This window comes from Mesocricetus auratus, unplaced genomic scaffold (assembly GCF_017639785.1).
Source record: "Mesocricetus auratus isolate SY011 unplaced genomic scaffold, BCM_Maur_2.0 Super-Scaffold_100042, whole genome shotgun sequence".
Taxonomy (NCBI): Eukaryota; Metazoa; Chordata; class Mammalia; order Rodentia; family Cricetidae; genus Mesocricetus; species Mesocricetus auratus.
In genome coordinates this window covers 3,335,026-3,344,132 of record NW_024429219.1, presented here as the reverse complement: position 1 = coordinate 3,344,132, position 9,107 = coordinate 3,335,026, and the positions used below count along the sequence as shown (strand labels likewise).

The 9,107-nt window shown below is 48.6% G+C and overlaps 1 long non-coding RNA gene across 2 annotated transcripts; it reads left to right on the top strand.

The window, feature by feature from the left end:
* The first annotated feature begins 3,388 nt into the window (after window positions 1-3,388).
* LOC110342681 lies at window positions 3,389-6,385 on the top strand. Of its 2 annotated transcripts, none has more exons than XR_002384824.2 (3): window positions 3,389-3,534; window positions 4,246-4,406; window positions 4,526-6,385. It is a non-coding gene; the product is annotated as an uncharacterized LOC110342681 (long non-coding RNA). The 2 variants fall into 2 exon arrangements; XR_002384825.2 differs by having other exon boundaries at window positions 3,422-3,514.
* The last annotated feature ends 2,722 nt before the right edge of the window (window positions 6,386-9,107 follow it).

The window sequence follows — 9,107 nt, the reverse complement described above, 5'->3', positions numbered from 1 at the left end:
GCCATCATGCCGTCCTCTCCGTGGTGGTCTGTACTGTTGAACCATGGGCTTCCATTATAAACACTTCCACGCTTGCTTGAGTTGTATAGATGGAGGTCTCTGTCCCACCAGGTCCCGCAGCCCTTTAGTCCAAAATAAACACACGGGGGCTTATATTAACTATCAACTGTTTGGCTGATGGCTCAGGCTTCTTACTAGCTAGCTCTCTCTTAATTATTAACCCATGACTGTTAACCTGCGTATTTCTACATGGCCTTATCTTACTGGAGAATGCCCAGCGTCCTATCTTCCTGATAGCTGCATGGCGTCTCTCTGATGGCTTTTCTCTGCATCCTCTCTCCAGAATTCTCCTCATCTATTAGCCCCACCTATACTTCCTACCTGGCTACCGTACAATCAGTGTTTTATTCATCAACTTAGTCATCAATAAGAGAAACACATATTCATGGCATACAGAAGGCTGTTCCCCCTTCAGAGTTCCTTTGGTCAGGTGTTTGTCAGAGCAATAGGAAGGAAGCCAGGATGCAGCCCTGCAATTATGGGCTCCCTGGGTGGGCTGTGGCCTGGTGAGTGCAGTAAGAATGGAGATGTACCCTGGGGGATTCATACCCGAGCATGGGATCCTTGCGTGCTCCAAGTGCCGAGGTTCCCTGCTGGCCTTCCTGACCACTGGTCTCTGCTTCCTCTTGCTAGACTCTACCTGAGCTGTGCCCCAAAGAGACTAGGGAAGAGCTGACTATTCCAGTCACTCCCTGTCTGTCTCTCACTGCCAGGACCCATTCTCAGGGAGGCATCGCAGAACAATTTCTTCATAACAATCTGCTGTCCCTTGGGATGGCTCTCCAGACGAGACAATGCTAACGACCCTAATGACAGCAGTCATAATCATAATGCAGGCATTTAAAGGGATGTTGAGAAGCATGTCAGGGTGCTCAGACGCCATAATCATCCAAGAGTCATCCCAGCAGAGGCTCTTTCCCCAAATAGCTCTCATCCGGGGGCATCACCGCTGTTTATAGACAGCTGTAAATTGCCGGATCATCAGAGGCATTTCATTTTGCCCCTCAACTTTGGTTTTATTGTCCATTTATTAAAAGAGCCAAAATCATTACCCAAATGGTGTGTGAAAAAGTCCAAATAGAATCCAAAGGTCAGTCTGCTCTTGAGAAATTGTGAGTGTTCCAGTCCTGGCTTAGTTGGGCAGCAGCTGACCTCACTGGTGTAAATGATAACACACACACACACACACACACACACACACGCACAAACACATAAACTCGCACACGTGCCATGAGCACACTTATGACTTTACACATGTACACACATGCTTCTATACTCACATGTGTCCATACATACATGCTCATGCACACACACACATACATGAGGACCCACCCACAAATGCTCAAATACTCATACTTCTGACATGCTAACATGTGTGCATGCAAATGTATGTCTACATACAAACATGCCCCTGACATACACACACACACACACACACACACACACACACACACACCTTTATGCATACACATATGCCTGCCCTGGCTAGTTTAATATCAACTTGACACAAGCTAGAGCCATTGAGAAATTGAATAGACAAGGTCGGGCTATGGGAAAACCTGTGACGCATTTGTTTTTTTGATTGACGGCTGATGTGGGAGGGCCCAGCTCACTGTGGCTGGTGTAGTCCCTGCACTGGCGGTCCTGGGTGCTGTTAGAAGGTAGCCGGTAAGCAGCAATTTTCCATGGCCCCCTGCTTCAGTCTCTGCCCCCACGACTGTGTCTTGAGTTCCTGCCCTGACTTTCCGGGATGACAAACTTAGAGGCTGGAAGGTGAGGTAAACCCATTCCTTCTCCAGTCGCTTTTGGTCACGGTGTTTCATCAAAATGATTGAAACCCTAAGACACCCCCACATACTTGTGTCTACACACACACATGTCCATGCACACACATGTTCATGCACACACCTGTCTGTGCACACATATGTCCGTGCACACACATGATCATGCACACACATGTTCATGCACACACCTGTCCATGCACACACCTGTCCATGGACACACATGTCCGGGCACACACATACTCTTGCACACACATGTCCGTGCACACACACCACACACATATGCCCCTAAGACACTCACATTTGTATGCCCATGCATGCACAGGTGTCCCCCCAACATATCCAAGAACACACACACACACACACACACACACACACACACACAAAGGTGACTTGGGTTATTCAGTAGCAGGTGTCACAATACACTTCAGAAATCCTGCTGATGGAGTTGGAATCGCAGGCAAAAGCTCACCCTGGGTGGGTGGAGTCTCCTGACGTTTGACCTTTGGCCTCAGGGCTGCATGGCTGAGCTTCTTAGGATCAGGCTCCCCAGAAGCAAACGTGCACATGGAAACAGGGGTGTCCCTTGCAGATGAGATTAGGATTTCAATCCACATTCAGACAGTAAGGACTCAAAGCACAAAGCTGAGAGAAGGAAGCTCAGGTGGTCCAGGCAGACACTAGCTGCCCAGGACGCATCACCGGACATCTCGGCAGGCAGACACATCTCGGCAGGGCCATCACACTCAGGTGAGAGAAGCCAGGGCCACGCACACAATGACTCTGTCAGCAAGAACCAGCCCTCACCAGAGAGGATCTCCTTATCGGATATTTATGGAGGGCTGTGCTTGAGAGGTCAATTAAACCCTTCCAGTGGTCAGCAGATAATGACTTAAAAGCCACGGGAGTCTCTGGAAATACAACTTCTAACAAGTCTAAACGGTTAGGAATTTCCTGACGGTGGGGGTGTCTTTCTGCGAACACCAGTGCTCGCCCAAACAGAGATCAATTACAATGCGGAAGCAAAGGTTTTTCTCCACGGGCGAGCTTGTGGAGGGGGTGAGACGCTTCCCAGAGTAGTCGGCCACAGGCGAGACCGACGCCACTTTGTGGGGGGAGGCTGAGACGGTGATGAGGTCACAGTGGAATGGCAGCTCAGAGAAAACGGATGAGGGGGCAGGTCCCAAGCTAACCAGAGATCCTTCTCTCCCCCTTCCACAGACCTGAGCGCTCAAGTGATAGGCACCGGGCAGGCAGCTGTGTGCGTGAGAGGCGGTGGTCACTGGTGTGAGAGGCGGTGGTCACGGGTTCCAAGTGCGAGCCCTGTATAGAAATCCAGTCCCTGAAACTGAGTGGGATGACGGTATAGTGAGTGATTCAACTAGCTGCACCTGTGGCGCTGACCACACCCATTTGGGCGTGGTCACAGGTGTGAGAGGCGGTGGTCACTGGTTCCAAGTGCGAGCCCCTGAAACTGAGTGGGATGACGGTGTAGTGAGTGATTCAACTAGCTGCACCTTTGGCACTGACCACACCCGTTTGGGTGTGGTCACAGGTGTGTTGCGTACGTGAGCGTGTGGGATTTGGTCTGGGGTCCGGGACAGGCTTGCTCTCTCTTGGTTCCGGTCGGGTCACAGAGAGCAGCTGGGCATGGATCCTCGGAGCTGAAACTGGTGGGTCATCCATTTCTCCTGTAAGTGACTTCTCCCCGAGTAAAATTAACCCATATCTGTCCTAGTCCTGTGTATCTTTATCTGTGCATCTACACGATGGTTCATTTTTGTCAGTTTGATTGGACTGAGACCCGCATAGGAAATTGCAAAAGGTTACATCAGGGTGTGTCTATGGAGGAGTGTCTCTAGATAATCAGACCCAGGGGCCTCCGGGTAATGAGTGGGGATAATCCTTTGGCTGCTTCCTGATACGATGGCTTTACTGACAGGGGCGAATGGTGTAAGGTAAGGTGTAGTTAGAGAAAGCAGGCCACAGGTGGTGTGTCCTCAAGGCCGTGTCCTGCTCTGTGCTTACCTGATGGGGAAAGTCCTGTGTGTATGTCAATAAAGCACTGTTGGCCAATAGGGAAGCAAGATAGGTGGGACTAGGAGTCGAGGAGGACTCTGGGTAGGAGAAACACAGGAAGTCAAGATGTAACCGCCATAGGGGTAAGAAGCCCGGAAACTTTTCTCCGGTAAGAGAAATACTTAGATTGGCAGTTATGAGATAAATACTTAAGTCAGAGATAGCCCGTAAGAAACAAGCAAGGCCAACAGCTTCATAATTAATACAGCGTCTTGTGTGTTATTTGGGGACTGCAATGCGGCAGAGCCCAGGCGACTGGTGGGGAAAAACCAAGCAGCTGACAAGAAAAAGGCATCTCTCTACAGTTACCCCTCTCTGCTTCCAGGCCACTGTGATGGAGGCTGCTCTGCCTCTGAAGCCGTGAGCTAAAGCATGGCTTTCCCCTCAAGGGGTTCCTGTCAGGTGCTTTCATCACAAGAGGCCTGTGCAATCCCACCCTGGCTCAGTCTTGTCATCCGCGTTGCGGACCTAGCGACAGAACTCGAGGTCAGTTAAAGTCTGAAGGAACTGAAGACTGGAGCAGCTGCTGCATTGCTTATCTGAAGGGGGCGTCTCTTGGGGAGATGACGCTGTAGACACCCTGTTCTGACTTTTCCAACCTGCAGGGAAACACCGTGAGGACTCTGTGGTGGAAGAGGACCCTCCCATTTCTGATCCGGAGACTGGAAACTGGGCTCTGACGGACCTGGATAAACAGGCCCTCCCTCTGGTAACCACGTCACGTCTTCACCGCCTTTGTGCCCCTCTCCTCATGCGCCCTTGCTTTTGGTCAGCTCTTCTGAGGTCGCTGTCCTGTGGAGGTTCCCGTGTCCCTGCCAAGGTGATGAGGCTTCTATGCTTTGCTTTTGTTTGACTTGGATTCCGGGTCCTGGCTAAGAGCCACCAGAGAGCTGTGCAGAGGGGGGGGGAATCTCTTGCCCCTCCCAGCCACAGACCCAATGGTTCCGCTGATGCTGACTCCTCATCTTTTCAGATGTAGGAAGGTGATCGGCTTTCACACACACACACATCTCGATGCCTGTTTCCTGTGGCTGCCTTATAAAATATACAAGCTGGAGGCTGGACCTGGGACACTGCAGGTATCACAGTAATGGACTAGCGTATGAGAGTTCTAAAGGAGGTGCTAGGGTGTGTGCTCTGCATTGCCGTGTTCACACGGACACACACACACACGGACACACACACATGGACACACACACAGATGCACACACAGAGACAGACAGACACACATATATAGACGCACAGACACACATATATAGATACACACACACAGACACTTACACTGTACACACACACAGACATACATAGACACACATGGACACACAGAAATCCAGCAGAATCCACGAGAAGCTATTAGAATGAACACATGATTTCAGTGACTAAGAAACCGACAGATCACGGCGCTGACCTGTCCCCCACCCCTGCCTCCACGCCCTTTAAACCATCTCTCTCGTGGCCCCTGTTCTATTTTCAGTGTGTGTTTTACTGTCACACTTCCAGATGCCTCCTCCCCTCAGTCCTCTCATGGCGATTTTCTTCCTCTCTGGGCTCTACTCACATCCGCTCCAACTTAAACACAACTGTCTAAAAATTTGAGTCTAGGGCTCTCATAAGAGAGAGAAAACACACAGAGTTTGTCTTTCTGGGCCTGGCTCACTTTGCTCAATATAATATCTTCCAGTTTTACTCACTTTTCTGTGGGGCAGGGGAGAGGGTTGACCAAGGCTGTGAAGACGCCTCCTACTTCATCTGCCGGCTGAAACACGCGCTATTAATAAAAAGGAGATCAGGTAGACATCCTCTTCACGGGTGGTTAAAGCGGCTGTAAGAAGCCATTGATTTTCATACTAAAACCCCAGGGCCGGGTGTGGAATGCCTTCCTACAAGGACCTCTCAACAGAATACAGGCCATCGTTATCGCTTGGATGCTACTAAGCTGAGCTCGCCACACACTGCGAATGCAGGACAGAGACACCTCATTAGACCGGAACGCAAGGCTTCCTCCTTATTGGCTTCTTCATGGTCTTGGAGGATGCTACCGACGCTGTCAGGGGAGAAACATCCTCAGTGACTGCAACAGCTATAGACTCTGGGTGCCACAACACCGGGCTTCCTGGCAATATGGACTACGGGTAACCTGTGGGTAACCAAGTGCTTCCTGACGGGATGTGAAGCCTGTTCCGTGGGACAGAGTGCACGCATGGCACTATAGAACTGGACAACGGCCCATGGCTAGGGAGGTCACTTGCCTTCTGGGGAAAACCGCCACTGATATTTTACCAAATAGACAGATAGTTAAACTGCTTTCTAAATAGTCCCATATTTTAGTATTTCTCTTTTCCCCAGTGGGCAATGGTCAAAGCCGGGATGGATGATGGGGAAGTCCTGTGTATATGTCAATAAAGCACTGTTGGCCAATAGGGAAGCAAGATAGGTGGGACTAGGAGTCCAGGAGGATTCTGGGTAGGAGAAACACAGGGAGTCAAGATGTAGCTGCCATAGGGGTAAGAAGTTGGAAACTTTTCTCCTGTAAGAGAAATACTTAGATTGGCAGTTATGGGGTAAATACTTAAGTCAGAGCTAGCCAGTAAGAAACAAGCAAGGCCAACAGCTTCATAATTAATACAGCGTCTTGTGTGTTATTTGGGGACTGCAACACAGCAGAGCCCAGGCGACTGGTGGGGAAAAACCAAAGCAGCTGGCAAGGAAAAGGCTTCTCTCTACAGACGGACATTCATGTCAACTCCCCCAAGGCCCCGGGGAACGTCATGGAAGAAGGGACAGAAGGAAAGCAGGGGCTGATGGATGGCGAGGCACCATCTTCTGAATGGCGTGTGACATTTTCAATCAACGACTGACTGTGACTACCTGTGTGGGCTCTCTGAGAGGGAGCGAGGGGGGAGGAAAGAAAGGAAACATGATGGTGGGTAGATGATCAACTGGGAGGAAGGGTGTGGTTGTTTGAATGCAACTGGCACCCACAATCTCATAGGGAGTGGCACTACTAGAAGGTGTGGCTTTTTGGAGTGGGTGTGGCCTTGTTGGAGGAAGTGTGTCACTGTGGGGGTGGGCTTTGAGGTTTCCTATGCTCAGGATACTGCCCAGTGTGTCAGTTGACTTCCCGTTGCCTGCAAGATAGAGCAGTCTCAGATCCAGCACCACGCCTGTCCGCACACGGACATTCTGCCCATCATGGTGATAATGGACTGGAACTTTGAAACTGTAAGCGAGCCACCCCAATTAAATGCTTTCTTCGTAAGACCTGCCGTGGCCATGGTGGCTCTTCACAGCAATGGAAACCCCGACCAGAACAAAAAGACTTGGTAGTCGGCGGGGATGAGAGAGGGCAGTGGGGGAAGCTGAATGTATTGTATTCAAGCACGCTGCTGTCAGAAGTAAGAAGCAAGTGAAATTTTTTGTTGTATTTCATTACACTATCGATAAACAATGGAAGCTGAAAATAGATTAAAACATCAGCCATAAAGGCACAAAAGGTGTCTATACTTAAGAGGAAATTTGCCCAAGTTTTTAAAGGAGCATGCTGAAAAGTACAAAACAAGTCAATAGAAATTTAAAAAGACATAAATGAGTGGGAATTAGCCAAGAATTAATATTTTAAGACTTCTGCTTGTTTTCTCCAATTCTAATGTGTTAGCTGTTTATCATAGTATGGTATGGTATTCTATTTTATAGTATAGTATGATATGGAATGGTATGGTGTGGCGTGATATCGTACAGTCTAGTATGGTATGGAATAGTATGGTATGGTGTAATATGGTATGGTATGGTATGATATGGTAAGATAGTATGATATGGTATAGTATGGTATAATATAGTATGGTATGGTATGGTATTACTCCTTGGAAGCTTGTTTGTTTTCTATTGAGATACAGAAATGGAGTGAATCCAGATGGAGGGGTGGTGGGAGGGGACCGGGAGGAGCAGAGGGAGGGAAAGCCATAATCAGGATATGTTATGGGAAGGAAAAAAATACGTTTTCTTTTTTAAAAACAATTTAAAAAATATATTCTTCTCTCATACAATGTATCCCAACTACAGTTTCCCCTCCCTTCAGAAAAGAGTAAGCCTCCCAGGGATGTCAATCAAACACAGAATAACAGGTTACAATAAGACTGGGCACAAACCCTCATGAAGGCTGTACAAGCCAACCCAGTAGGAGGGAAAGGGTCCCAAGAGAAACAAAAGAGTCAGGGACACCCCCACTCCCACGGTTAGGAGTCCCACAAAAATACTCAGCTACACAACCATGACCTATGTGCAGAGGACCCACTCAGGCTCAGTGACTGTCGCTTCAGGAAAAGAAAAGGAATTTAAAGACAACTTTCCCCCGAGTGATCTGCAGGTACCATGTGACACCAAGCTAACCCCAGAGAGCCTTTACTTTTCTTCGTTTGGTAACTTGACAAATTGATTCTAAAATGCACATGAAAGGTGCGAAGGACCCCAAACAACCAAAGTCATCCCGAGAAGAGGAATTTGGAAGGCACATTACCTGGTTCCAGGACCTCAACAAGCCTGTGTGTAGAGCTGAGCTCGGGTCGTCAGGGTTGGAGGTAAGCACCTTTACCTTAACATTAAGACATTTTGCTTCCCTGGAAGGCTAACTCTTGAAAAGATGCAATGGTAATTCGATGCAAAATGGATTCGTTTTCGAACGTGTGTCTAGAGCCAATAGGATATCTGTGAGAAATAAAATAGATTTGGACTAATGCCTGGGACCAAGCAGAAGAATTAACTAAAAATTGATCATGGACTTAAACCTAAAACCTCAAACTGTGAAACTTCTGCTGAGAACACAGAGGAGTTTGAATTAGACAAAGATTTCTTATATGACACTCCTGGTGCTTCAGTAACAGAACAAGTTGATAAGTTGGACTCCATTAAAATTAAAAACTTCTTCTTCTTATAAGACGTGCTGAGGGAATTAAAGATAAGTCCCAGGCTGGAAGGAAACATTTGATGAATAACTTCTTTACAGACTTTATGATGAGCTGTCAAACCCGAATACAAGGATGGCGAAGGCTCGGGTGTGTACTGGGGAGGAGTGCATCACGGTCCCTGTGTGGGAGACTTTGCTCAGGACACATGGTGGATGGGCGCAGGAGCCTTTGCAAGGAGCTGCTGCAGTCAGGGAGAGAAGCTGGGCTTGACTCCCAATGAAGCGTG